Below are 14,716 nucleotides of genomic sequence, written 5' to 3' on the forward strand. Positions count from 1 at the left end.
GGAGTTTTTTATTTTCCCAAGGATAATAGGAGAAATTGGACCCCAAATGTTGTTGTCCAGTTTGTCCTGAGTACGATGATACCCCATATGTGGGGGTAAACCACTGTTTGGGCGCACGGAAGGGAAGGCACGCCATTTGGCTTTTTGAATGGAAAATTAGCTTCAATCATTAGCGGACACCATGTCGCGTTTGGAGAGCCCCTGTGTGCCTAAACATTGGAGCTCCCGCACAAGTGACCCCATTTTGGAAACTAGACCTCCCAAGGAACTAATCTAGATGTGTGCTGAGCACTTTGAACCCTCAAGTGCTTCACAGAAGTTTATAACGCAGAGCCATGAAAATAAAAAATTATTTTTCTTTCCTCAAAAATGATTTTTTAACCCACAATTTTTTATTTTCCCAAGGGTAACAGGAGAAATTGGACCCCAAAAGTTGTGCAGTTTCTCCTGAGTACGCTGATACCCCATATGTGGGGGTAAACCACTGTTTTGGCACACGTCGGGGAGCGGAAGGGAAGTAGTGACGTTTTGAAATGCAGACTTTATTGGAATGCTCTGCGGGCGTCACGTTGCGTTTGCAGAGCCCCTGATGTGCCTAAACAGTAGGAACTCCCCACAATTGACCCCACTTTGGAAACTAGACCCCCAAGGGAACTTATCTAGATGTGTGGTGAGCACTTTGAACCCCCAAGTGCTTCACAGAAGTTTATAACGCAGAGCCGTGAAAATAATAAATGTATTTCCTTTCCTCAAAAATATTTTTTTAGCCCAGAATTTTTTTAATTTTCCCAAGGGTAACAGGAAAAATTTGACCCCAAAAGTTGTTGTCCAGTTTCTCCTGAGTACGCTGATACCCCATATGTGGGGGTAAACCACTGTTTGGGCACATGGCGGGGCTCGGAAGGGAAGTAGTGACGATTTGGAATGCAGACTTTGATGGAATGGTCTGCGGGAATCATGTTACGTTTGCAGAGCCCCTGATGTGCCTAAACAGTAGAAACCCCCCACAAGTGACCCCATTTTGGAAACTAGACCCCCAAGGAACTTATCTAGATGTGTGGTGAGCACGTTCAACCCCCAAGTGTTTCACAGAAGTTTACAACGCAGAGCCGTGAAAATAAAAAATAATTTTTCTTTCCTCAAAAAAGATGTTTTAGCAAGCAATTGTTTATTTTCACAAGGGTAACAGGAGAAATTGGACCCCAATATTTGTTGCCCAGTTTGTTGTGAGTACGCTGATACCTCATATGTGGGGGTAAACCACTGTTTGGGCGCACGTCAGGGCTCGGAAGGGAAGTAGTGACATTTGAAATGCAGACTTTGATGGAATGGTCTGCGGGCGTCACGTTGCATTTGCAGAGCCCCTGATGTGCCTAAACAGTAGAAACACCCCACAAGTGACCCCATTTTGGAAACTAGACCCCAAAAGGATCTTATCTAGATGTGTGGTGAGCACTTTCAACCCCCAAGTGTTTCACATAAGTTTATAACGTAGAGCCGTGAAAATAAAAAATAATTGTTCTTTCCTCAAAATTATGTTTTAGCAAGTAATTTTTTATTTTTGCAAGGGTAACAGGAGAAATTGGACCTCAATAGTTGTTGCCCAGTTTGTCCTGAGTACGCTGGTATCCCATATGTGGGGGTAAACCACTGTTTGGGCGCACGTCGGGGCTTGGAAGGGAGGGCGCACCATTTGACTTTTTGAACGCAAGATTGGATGGAATCAATGGTGGCGCCATGTTGCGTTTGGAGACCCCTGATGTGCCTAAACAGTGGAAACCCCTCAATTCTAACTCCAACACTAACCCCAACACACCCCTAACCCTAATCCCAACTGTAGCCATAACCCTAATCACAACCCTAACCCCAACACACCCCTAACCACAACCCTAACCCCAACACACCCGTAACCCTAAATCCAACCCTAATCCCAACCCTACCCACAACTGTAACCCCAACACAACCCTATCCTTAACCCTAACCACAAGCCTAATCTTAACCCTATTTCCAACCCTAGCCCTAATTCCAACCCTAAGGGTGCCGTCTCACATAACGATTTACCAACGATCACGACCAGCGATACGACCTGGCCGTGATCGTTGGAAAGTCATTGTGTGGTCGCTGGGGAGCTGTCACACAGACCGCTCTCCAGCGACCAACGATGCCAAGGTCCCGGGTAACCAGGGTAAACATCGGGTTACTAAGCGCAGGGCCGCGCTTAGTAACCCGATGTTTACCGTGGTTACCAGCGTAAAAGTAAAAAAAAAAAAACGTACATACTCACATTTCGGTGTCCTTCAGGTTTCTTGCCGTCTGCTTCCCGCTCTGACTGAGTGCCGCCGTACAGTGAGAGCAGAGCGCAGCGGTGACGTCACTGCTGTGCTGTGCTCTCACTTTCCGGCCGGCAGACAGTCAGAGCGGGAAGCAGACGGCAAGGGACCTGAAGGACACCGAAATGTGAGTATGTACGTTTTTTTTTTACTTTTACGCTGGTAACCACGGTAAACATCGGGTTACTAAGCGCGGCCCTGCCCTTTAGTAACCCGATGTTTACCCTGGTTACAAGTGAACGCATCGCTGGATTGCTGTCACAACGATCCAGCGATGACAGCGGGAGATCCAGTGACGAAAGAAAGTTCCAAACGATCTGCTACGACGTACGATTCTCAGCAGGGTCCCTGATCGCTGCTGCGTGTCAGACACAGCGATATCGTATGGATATCGCTGGAACGTCACGGATCGTACCGTCGTAGCGATCAAAGTGCCACTGTGAGACGGTACCCTAACTCTAATTCCAACCCTAACCCTAAGGCTATGTGCCCACTTTGCGGATTCGTGTGAGATTTTTCCGCACGATTTTTGAAAAATCTGCAGGTAAAAGGCACTGCGTTTTACCTACGGATTTACAGCGGATTTCCAGTGTTTTTTTGTGCGGATTTCACCTGCGGATTCCTATTGAGGAACAGGTGTAAAACGCTGCGGAATCCGCACAAAATTGACATGCTGTGGAAAATACACAGCGTTTCCGCACGGTATTTTCCGCACCATGGGCACAGCGGATTTGGTTTTCCATAGGTGTACATGGTACTGTAAACCTGATGGAAAACTGCTACGAATTCGCAGCGGCCAATCCGCTGCGGATCCGCGGCGGATCCGCGGCAATCCGCTGCGGATTCGCAACCAAATCCGCACTGTGTGCACATGCCCTAACCCTACCCCTAATTCTAACCCTAATTCTAACCCTAGTTCTAACCCTAACCCAAAAAAAATATATATATTTTATTTATTTTTATTATTGTCCCTATGGGGGTGATAAAGGGGGGTCATTTACTATTTTTTTTATTTTGATCACTGTGATAGGCTATATCGCAGTGATCAAAATACATCTGAAACAAATCTGCCAGCTGGCAGATTCGGCGGGCGCAGTGCGCATGCGCCCGCCATATTGGAAGATGGCGGCGCCCATGGAGAAGCCGGACGGACACCGGGAGGCCCGGTAAGTATGTAGGGGGGTGATCGGATCACAGGGGGGGGACCGGAGCACAGGGAGGGGGCACCGGAGCACGGGGGGGAGCGGAGAGGAGGACGGAGGAGCGGACAGGACGACTTAGGGGGGCGGACCACGTAACGGAGCACTGGGGGGGCGATCGGTGGGGTGGAGTGGGGGCAGATTAGGTTTTCCAGCCATGGCCGATGATATTACAGCATCGGCCATGGCTGGATTGTAATATTTCACCGTTTTTTTGGGTGAAATATTACAAATCGCTCTGATTGGCAGTTTCACTTTCAACAGCCAATCAGAGCGATCGTAGCCACGAGGGGGTGAAGCCACCCCCCCTGGGCTGAAGCACCACTCCCCCTGTTCCTGGAGATCGGGTGAAATTGGAGTTAACCCTTTCACCCGATCTGCAGGAGCGCGATCCCTCCATGACGCATACGCTGCGTCACAGGTTGGATTGGCACTGACTTTCATGACGCAGCGTATGCGTCAAAGGTCGGGAAGGAGTTAAAGTAGCCTTCCTGGTAGCCCTAATGTTAGCTCGTATAGTAAGTGACATCCAGGCGTTATCCAGGCTTCCTCCTTATATGCAATTTAGGGATGATAGGGTAATACTGTCTCCTGATCCAGCATATCTACCTAAGGTAGAAAGATGTAGATTTCATAGTACGCAGGAAATAGTTCTTCCATCCTTCCTCCCTAATCCTAGTAATGAAATAGAAAAGAAGCTACACACCCTGGACGTAAGGAGATATCTCCTGGAATATCTATCAGTTTCTGATCCCTGGAAGAAAGATAACGCCCTGTTTGTGTCCTATCATGGAACTAGGAAGGGCCTTAGAGCATCAAAAAGTACGCTAGCTAGGTGGATCAGGGAGGCTTTTTCCCTAGCATACATCTGAAAAGGCAGGTCGGCACCTGGAGGACTAAGGGCACATTCCACTACAGCCATGGCAGCCTCATGGGCGGAGGTGTCGATTGACCAAATATGTAAAGCTGCTACTTGGTCCTCTCCAAACACATTTTTCAACCATCATAGGCTTGATCTGGGTGCCTCCTCAGACCTCTCCTTTGGTGTAAGGGTGCTGCAGGCTGTAGTCACTCCCTAATTAGTTATTACTCTCTGTAATTCTCTCTGGTGGTGCTGTCATGGACGATCGAATAAAGTCTTAGTTACTCACCGGTTAACGGTATTTTTCGGAGTCCATGACAGCACCCGTAGATTCCCTCCAGTTTTGCTTAGTTCTGGGTGTGCACCTCTTCCTCTTATATTCTACACGTGGAAGATAGTAATATTGTATATAAATCATGTCATTAACCTTGGTGGTCCTCTTGTGCTCTGTAAACCAACTGATGCTTGGGAGAGGTGCCGCCCTTATGTATCTGTAGGTTTCCTGTTCCTGAAGGGTGGATCCCCTCTCTCTGATGTTGCTGTCATGGACTCCGAAAAATACCATTAATCGGTGAGTAACTAAGACTTTTCTATGGGTTTCATTGTCCTCACCAAAGGCGACTCATCAGGAGACTATTTAATATTGATCTATATTCAAGCGAGACGAGACAAAAACTAAAATCATGTATCATGTTATCCGAAACAGTCAGAAAACCAGTCACATATTGGCAGATCCCAATATCAACCTCCGATCTCTCCTAATAAAACACAAAACAAGCCACCCACTCTCCTTCTCCCACTTGCTCTGTCTCTCTCTGCTTCTTCTCACTGCTGGCAACATATATCTCCCAATCCTGGACCTTCACATCTCATACCTCCCATTACCCTCTCCCATCGCTCCCAACCCAACATAGACACCTCAAATCCGTTCCCTTGACTTCCACCACCCTGCTCTCTCTCTGAAGCACTCTGGAATGCCCCCTCCGTCTGCAATAAACTCCACGTGATTCATAACCTCTTTACATCTCGTTATCTTTCCTTCCTGGGCCTCACCGAAACATGGCTGACACCCTCTGACACAGCCTCCCCTGCTGTACTATGTTACTGTGGCCTCCACTTCACCCACACTCCTCCCCCTGGTAACAGACATGGTGGGGGATTGGGCCTTCTCCTTTCTTCTGTCATAGCTGTTTGCTTCTGACCCAATGTCAGTACACCAGATCACCAGTGAGGCCAAATCAGGAGGTTACGCCCATCATTTTACAAGCGCGCTTGGAGACAAAGGACACCGCACACATATTTCTGTGAGCAAGTCACTTTTATCTGATATACCAAAAACCAAGGCAATGTTTTATACCATTTACAACAAATGCATTTCAATGTAAGTCATGTAGCCCCCACCATCACCCAGGGTCATACTTTATTTACCACGCACCCAGAACATGTTGTGGCTGACTATTGAAAGCATATATGATAAGAAGTGTAGTCTCCTTGAGAGGAGATCATCAGACTACTGGGTCAACAGATTCTAGTAATTCTAGCAATTAAAGGCAAAAGGCACTTAAAGGCAAACTATTAACCCTTCTATATCAATTTCCCCCTTTTGTAAATGGTATAACCTTTGCTACAGGGTCAGCTGATGTCAACAAAGGAGCTACTGTCTCATGGGTCTAGTACCCACAAGGGGGCTTTCTACCTGCTTCACCCATCCACCCTCAGTGTGGACACTCACCTCCCCCGTCAGCAGTGGCCATACGGGGCCTATGATATACTACATAAGGTTCAGCCTTAGGTAATACATATATTAGCGCTTTTACGGCTACATAAAACAATAAGCAAAGCAACAAAATTTGCGTACAAGTCTGTAAAATACCAAAAATAATCCATCCCTCTAGGCCGCTAAGCCAATTGGCTGGATTTAAAAAGCAGTCTCTATATTGTCTTATTAAGAACCTTAAGGAACCAAGAAAATCTGAGTCCAAGTCTCATTGTGTATGCAGTGTGGTGTTAATACCTTCCTTGGCTCCTGGGGTAAGGCTAAGTACAGCATAGTCCTTGCAGATACTGGGCTGTGTGTACAGATTCAACAGTTTTTGTCCTTCCGCGTCTTTTATAAAAAAAACAAGATGTTGGATACGTTTCTTGTCCCTGTCAACATTTAAAAGTTTATCCAGTGTCTCTAAGGTGCAGACATCCTACCACTGCCAGCAAGGTGATTAGTAGAACAGTCATTCTGCTGGTGAAAGATCTTTTTGCAGTGACTGGCATGGATCCAGGTGGGCTTTCCCTCAAGTTTCACTGAGGTGAATGTGGTCAGCTGGACGTTAAAACGGGCCGTCAAACCGTGGGTCTAGGCTCCTTCTCACGTGTCTGTGTATGACCATCAATCACTTGGATTCAGCTGATGTACGTCTGCACTGGCATTAGGATCTGGAATGGATGAAAACACATGTTTATGCACCCCATTAAGTCTATTCTGCAAGGCCTGGACATGAGCTGTCATAGCACCGTGTTGCATTTGTAGCACTTGTGGGAAGTACAGACCAGTCTTTGGCAAGCTGCCAAACAAGACTTCAAAAGGAGACAAGCCTGTCTTTCTATTTAGAGTGTGTCTGACTGACAAGAGTGCAAGAGACAAGTGTCGGGGTCGTCACGACAATATCCCTCATTCACCAGTCATTCCAAATTAAAGTGTGTGTGCAGAGCATCTGGTACCGAGTAAAAATGAGTCAGACACGCAGCTGATTCAATCTTAGCTGATGTCCCTGCATCCACACGTGTCTGCAGCGGTTACAGCAACTCAGTTTATTTTACAATACACAGTACTAAAAAGGAATGTAATAGGCGGGGTTTAAGCAGTATACATCTAGTGTCCAGTCGCTTTCTGATTTGTCCGGCCGTCTCCTGGTGGTTCCTCCTTCCTTCACATTCCTGAGTTTTGATTTCAGAAGAAATGATACTTAACTCTTTAGACACTAAACTAAAGTGAAAGTGAACACTGGCAGCCATCTTCAAATACAGTTACATTTGCAAGCTAGGGAAAAATCTTATTGTTTCACAGTATAAGATATATAAAAGTACAAAAAGTATATAAGGAAATATATTTTCACCTTGACAATCCCCCCTAAACACTAAGTTTTTCCCTTAAAGAAAGATCCTTCGAGACTGTCCATGTGATGGGAAAAGGGGAGGTGGATTTCTTCATCCAGACACCTCAGAAGCTCTCCCCTAGCGAGAGGCCTCCAGGCAGCTGAACCCTTCACTAACCTCACATGGAGTTCTCCCACTGTCCCTAAACTAAATCTCTTAGCATCATCTGAGAATGGGGGGTTTTGTCTACTCTCTTGAGGGGGACATATTTAGGAATCTCCCCTGGATCAGTACCATCGTACTCTGGTGAGTCTACTTCTTGATTGAGGAAGGTGCCAGTCGGAGTTGCCTTGGCAATAACCTTTTTATACAAGGGAATAACACAACAGAGAATTATCGATCCAACTATAAGGAGGGCAATCAATACCAAACAAGCTTATTAAAAGAATCCTTTGAGCCCACCTAACCAACCGGAAAATAAAGATGTGTCTACTCCAGCATACATGACACGTCGTCTTATTGTCCTAATTTGTTCAACTTCTTTAGAAACCTTCAGGAGATCTTTTGGATCTACATTTCGCCATTCAGGTCTGGCTGTCTATATTTCGTCTCGTAAGTCTTTGGTCATACCGTCAATGAATGTATTCACCAATACTCTAACATCAAGTGGGTTTATGGGACTGTACCCCATGTCTTCCCATTTCAGCTGTAACCGTCCAAAGTATAGCTCTACACTGTCTCCTTTTGTCACATCTGTAAAAAAATCTTAATTTGCGTCCTAGCACGTCACCTGCTTTTGTGCTCACTAACTCCCTAGGCCTGCCCAGGTGCACTTATACGTTCATCATATTGTCATTGTCTGAAAAATGGGAAAGGTTGGTTCTCAGGGTCAGCCAATTGTTTTTGCGTAGCTAGCTTGTCAGAGGGCCTCCAGGAATAATACTCCTGTATCTGTCTTACCCTACCTGATGTGGTTGGTTCTCTGGTGGTGGGGAGTGACTTGACATGCTGGTCTACAGCTCCTTCCCAAAAGGATTACTGTCAGCCTACTCCCAAAAGTTAATGTCCCCACTATCCACCAACCACAATCCTGTGTCAGCTTCTTATGTCACTACATGTGATCTTGTCTGGACAGGATTCAGTGTAATTCTCTTAGGTCGGGTTGCAGCACGGGTCATACAAGTGTTAGGGCCCAAATCCTCAACTATACCCAAAAAGGCATCACAGCTATAATTGACAAATCTTTGTTCTCTGTAATATATATATAATTGATCCATTCAACATTTTTATTAATCTGCACCTGTGGGATTATAGAAGCAAAGCCAGCATAGATCTGGTTCTGGGCTTTAAACTGGTCAGGCACCCCCCTTGGCACTCCAATGGCGTCAATATATACTAGTGGATCTTCTTCATAACTCATGTGTAGCTGATCGAGACTTCTCCTCTTTCTGGTAGGTTCATCAGGTGTCTTTGGCGTACATATATTGTGTATGTTTAATTAGCAAGTCAGTATCTAAAGAACTGTTCTCTCTGCAGAAACCTGTCTCGAAGATCCCTACTGGTGTACCTGTGGTGTCGTGGGAATTATAACAGGTGTAATTGTCAGCTAATACGGTTACTTCTCCTGGAACCTTTAGTTTGAGTTTCTCATGAATTAGTGGGACATAATCTGGGCAATCAGTGGGCTTCAAACCTTTCAACAGGTTCATGACACAGGCAGTGGTGTTGTCATCAGGAAAAAGCAATGCATATGCGTGGAGATGTGTATTCGCAGCAGCACAAGCAATACATCCTACAGAGATATTCTGGACTCTTACATTGTATCTCACCCATTCTAACCATAGGTTTTTCTTTGGGGCTGTTTGTGTTTCTATGGAGAGAACCTCTTGCCAACTGAGACCTGGAATGGGGATCACTTCATTAACTACATTTTGCAAATGCTCACTTGGGCCTGTTTTAGCTGTACTGGTAACAGGGGCCTTGGTTGGTCTGAAGCTGATATCCTGGAGCTGTATATGGCCTAAATTCCCATGGTATCCACTATTAAATACATAATGAAAATGCCTTCCCAGTACAAACGTCTGCAGATCAGCAGATTGGGGGCTTTCAAGATTTAGGAGGAGGTGACAACTCCTACCCCATTTACAGCCCCTAAGTGGTTGCAGAAGGGCTGTTAGATGCATTCTCTCACGAAGACTCCTACCCGTCCCATCCTTAGGGAACATGGCTTCGCTAGGTTTATATCCCCAATCATTTCCCGTATTCCAGGCAGCATCTGACCAATAATAAGTTATTGTTGTCATTTCTGGTAACACATATATAAAACTGGATGATTCCCTCTACCACCCGTTCAGTCTCGAGGCACTTGACTACATCACAGAAATCAAATCGCCAGATATTCACCGGGGCTGTCAGGTCTACCCAGAGAATAGTGGGACCAGGATTCTTATTTACAATAGGGGCCAAAGAGATAGGGGCGAGGATGGCCCACAGTCCCAAGATCAAAAACAACAGCAACATTTCCCTTCAGTCACTACTGTGACTAAACACTGGTTCGGTCTCCTTTACAATATGAGGCGTGGATCCAGGTGCTCTTTCCTTCAAGTTTTACTGCAGTGGGGGTGACCAGGATCACCGTGTGAGGTCCTTCAAATCTTGTCTGGAGACCATCTCTGCGCACAAAATTTTTCACATACACCAGGTCTCCTGGCACAAAGGCATGGTGTCCAGGAACCTTGTCTGGGTCTGGAAGAGAACTGAAGACAGTTAAATGCACTTTGGCAAAGTGTCCATGTAAGGCCTGCACATAGCTAGTCAAGTCCTGGTACTTGAGCTGCAACTGTTGTGGAAAGAAACATTCAAGATTGGGGCCCCTGCCAAAGAGAATCTCATACGGTGACAGTCCTGTCTTCCTGTTTGGTGTATATCTTACTGAAAACAAAGCCAGAGGAAGGCATTCTGTCCATGGTTTACCAGTCTCTGTCATTGCCTTCTGGATTTTAAGCTTAAGAGTTCCATTTAATCTCTCCACTCTTCCACTGCTCTGTGGATGGAGTATGCAATGCTTGACTTACCCCCAGTGCTGCCATTACCTCTGACATGATCTCTCCAGTAAAATGGGAACCCTGATCGCTTTCAATGACTTCAGGAACTCCATACCTGCATATGATCTCAGCCATCAGTTTCTTCACCGTTGTCTTAGCCGTAGCTTTGGCAACTGGGTAGGCTTCTGGCCAACCTGAAAATAAATCAATGCAGACCAACACATACTCATACGTCCCTACCCTGGGCAACTGAATATAATCAATATGCTGTCTCTGGAATGGGTTAAGGGGCCGAGGAGTGTGTTTGGATGGGGTTTTCACTGTCCTACTCTGATTATGTGTGGCACATATCATGCAGCTCTGTACCTGCCTTTCTGCGCAGGTGGAAAACCCAGGAGGAATCCATTGTTTCTGTAGGGTGTCACACATGGCCGTCTTCGAGTGGTGCACATTGCCGTGCAGAACCTGTGCCATCATTGGGTACAGTACCTGTGGTAGGCAGACCTTTTCACCCCTCCCCCATAGTCCAGTGACGGTATCAGAGCAAGCCCCTATCTTTTGCCACCTATTTTTCTCCTTACTTGCCTGTTCTTGTAACCGGGCTAAGATGTCTTTCAACACAAGTGGAGATGGTGGGGTGTCTAGGTGATGTACTTTAGAGGCTACAGGAGTGCTTGCTGCTTTCTTGGCAGCCTGGTCTGCCAGTGCGTTACCCTTTGTCCGTCCATCAGTGCCTTTGGTATGTGCCTTTACCTTTATGATGCCTGCTTGGGTGGGAAGCTGTAGTGCATTAATAAGTTGCTGGACTGCCTCAGCACGTTTAAAGGGGTGGCCATTTGCTGTCAGGAAAGCCCTGGCTCTCCAGATAGGCCCATAACCGTGTGCAATGCCAAAAGCATACCTGGAATCAGTGTAGATATTTACAGTCTTACCTTCTGCTAGTTTGCACGCTTCTGTGAGCGCCTTGAGCTCTGCTTCTTGTGCACACATATGAGCTGGCATTGACTCTGCCTTGATTACCTCATGTTCTGAGACCACAGCATATCTGGTACAGAAGCGTCCTTGGTCATCTTGGTGACGGGATCCATCTACAAAAAGCTCAAAATCAGCACTAGAATGGGCACACTAGAGACCAGCCGTTTCCTGAGACATCAATTCTAGACAATCATGTGGTTTGGAAACCTAATCTTGTTCCTCTGGATCCATTCTAGAAAGAAAAAGAGTGTCCTTGCTCATGTCACCTACTCCTCCCCCCTTTGGATCCATAGGAACTAGGAGAAAAGTAACGGGGTTTAGGACAGTGCACCTTTTCAAAGTCACATTAGTAGGCATGAGAATAGCACACTGAAGTCGCAGCTGTCTAGCCATGGACATGTGGCTAGGTTGTACTTGGTTAGGGATACTATATGCATCGTGTGGGGTGTGGACCATCAGTGGGTAATCCAAAACAATCTCTGAAGATTTGTGTAGCAACAGCTGGACAGACAACACAGCCCAAACACATAAGGGACTTCCTCTTGCCACCGTATCCAAGCGGCCGCTGTAATAAGCAACAGGTCTCTGTTTGTCTCTATGAAGCTGAATCAGCACACCTGTAGAATGTCCTGCATAGGTGAGCTCTGTCTGCAAAGCAGTCTGCAATACTGTACGGCAGTGCTCGGGTGTCTTGTAATCATATACGGGGCCTGCGGCGTGTAACACTATATCACAGGGCAAATTCCCTCTTTGGGTGGACATAGCGTCTCCTGGATGCAAGGGGCCATAAGTGGCAAGGTAGGCCTGACACTCTTGGGCTATGACTGGGCCCCCCTTTTTAGCTATCTGTTGGGCCAAACCACCTCTATGTGACAGGGTAGAGTTAGCTGGGTTCACTATCGCTCCTACCTGGTGGGTAATTATGTCCCCATACCCCACTGAGAAAAGAACCTGGGAGCCCTGAGGTGTGATGTAGTAGCGTGAATGACAGGGGAACCAAACTTCAGGTTCTTGGAGAGTCTGACCTTGTAAGTGTAAAGGTTTCACGGGAAGAGGAGGTCTAGGGGCCTTTCCGGGCTGGGGGTCTGCCATCTACACCGATTAAAACAAACTCTTGGTCTGAGAATTGACATAACGGGCTTGAGAGGGAGTGAGATTCCCATACAGGGTTAAAGACATATTGGAGTGTGAGACTGGATTTGTGTGTAAGGTGGGGGAAGGGCAGGGGCTGAACTCTGTTACATGAACCTCTGATAAGGAACATAGCTGTGACCTCGCAGCTGCGGTACGGTGGGGGCTAGAAAGCGAGCAGAGAATCGCTGCTGATGCAGAATGGGCTTTTTGTTACAATGAGAATCCCCAATCTTTAAACACTACCATAAGACGCCCATAGAACTTCTCGGGAGCCCAGGATATATTGGTGCCTTGGCTTTAAGGGGCACAGGGCTTAATTTCCTGGGGAGGGACCATATTATCTAACAGGGAGCCCCCCCCCCCTGTTGATCTTCAATTTGCTATATATCAACCACTCAACTTGAAACAGGTAAATCTTTTACCAATCTTCCAATTACACTGATAACACTGGTCAACAGCATTTTTGGTGCCAAAGATATTTCATCGAATTTAGGGTATTTTGGGGGTGCTGATTCTGAATATGTCATCAGTTTTGCCAGATTGGCTCAAGTTTTTGAGATTTTTGGTATCTTATTTATAGCACTTGTTGGTAAATGCGACGCATCATCTCATTAATTTCTTTGGATTAGTACTTGAACTGAGCAGTTCTCAATATAGTTTTGTGTTAATTAGTGTTCTAAAAGTTTGTTCATAGCTTGATTTTTGCACTAACTTTATGTTGTTGTCTGTTTTCCAGTGAAAAGCATGAACTCATCAAGAAGAAGTTGTCTTAACGATCCAGACTCATTCTGTTACATTTGTGGTGAATACACACTGCCAAAACATAGAAGAAACTTAACTGACTTCGTAAAAAAAGTGTATTTTGCCTATTTTGGGGTTATGCTTGGGGACCAAGACAAGTTTTGGGCACCACACATAGTGTGAAAAGCATGTATCGAATTATTACGAAAATGGAGCAAAGGACAAAGAAAAAGCTTCAAATTTGGTGTTCCAATGGTGTGGAGAGAGCCAAAAAATCATCATGATGACTGTTATTTATGGTAAACACAGGTACAGGCACATCTTCACAATGAGGGACAGGCCTTCTTGCAGATTCCATGTTACTCCCATTTTCGTTTCTTATGCTTATTGAATCCTTGCACTTGCACTGCACAGAAATAACAGTCATCATGATGATTTTTTGGCTCTCCACACCATTGGAACACCAAATTTGAAGCTTTTTCTTTGTCCTTTGCTCCATTTTCGTAATAATTCGATACATGCTTTGCACACTGTGTGGTGCCCAAAACTTGTCTTGGTCCCCAAGCATAACCCCAAAATAGGCAAAATACACTTTTTTTACGAAGTCTGTTATGTTTCTTCTATGTTTTGGCAGTGTGTATTCACCACAAATGTAACAGAATGAGTCTGGATCGTTAAGACAACTTCTTCTTGATGAGTTCATGCTTTTCACTGGAAAACAGACAACAACATAAAGTTAGTGCAAAAATCAAGCTATGAACAAACTTTTAGAACACTCATTAACACAAAACTATATTGAGAACTGCTCAGTTCAAGTACTAATCCAAAGAAATTAATGAGATGATGCGTCGCATTTACCAACAAGTGCTATAAATAAGATACCAAAAATGTCAAAAACTTGAGCCAATCTGGCAAAACTGATAGCATATTCAGAATCAGCACCCCAAAAATACCCCAAATTCATTAAAATATTTTGGACACCAGAAAAAAAATTTTTTTTTGTTGACCTGTGTAATCAAACAATCTCTTACAAGTTTCCTTCTAAAACTAGGCACTAGATTTCACTTTCAAATTCCATACAGTACTTATTGCTTTAAACACAAATCTCTCAGCGTGTACTAAACCAAGGACAGAGAAAACTTAGAATGCAATACATGGCCCCCCTTCCTCTGGCCCACAGCACCGAGGGGAGAAATCTCAAGCAAATCGCGCAGGGGCTCACTCACCCCTCCCTACCAGAAACACGGAGATAAGAAAAATCACTGCATTCCTCAGTGCAGGAGGGAGAAAGCAAAAGCCCAGCTCCATGCCCCCCCTTTCTCTGGCTCACAGCACAGATAA

The sequence above is a fragment of the Ranitomeya variabilis genome, chromosome 4 (assembly GCF_051348905.1).
Source record: "Ranitomeya variabilis isolate aRanVar5 chromosome 4, aRanVar5.hap1, whole genome shotgun sequence".
NCBI classification, from domain to species: Eukaryota; Metazoa; Chordata; class Amphibia; order Anura; family Dendrobatidae; genus Ranitomeya; species Ranitomeya variabilis.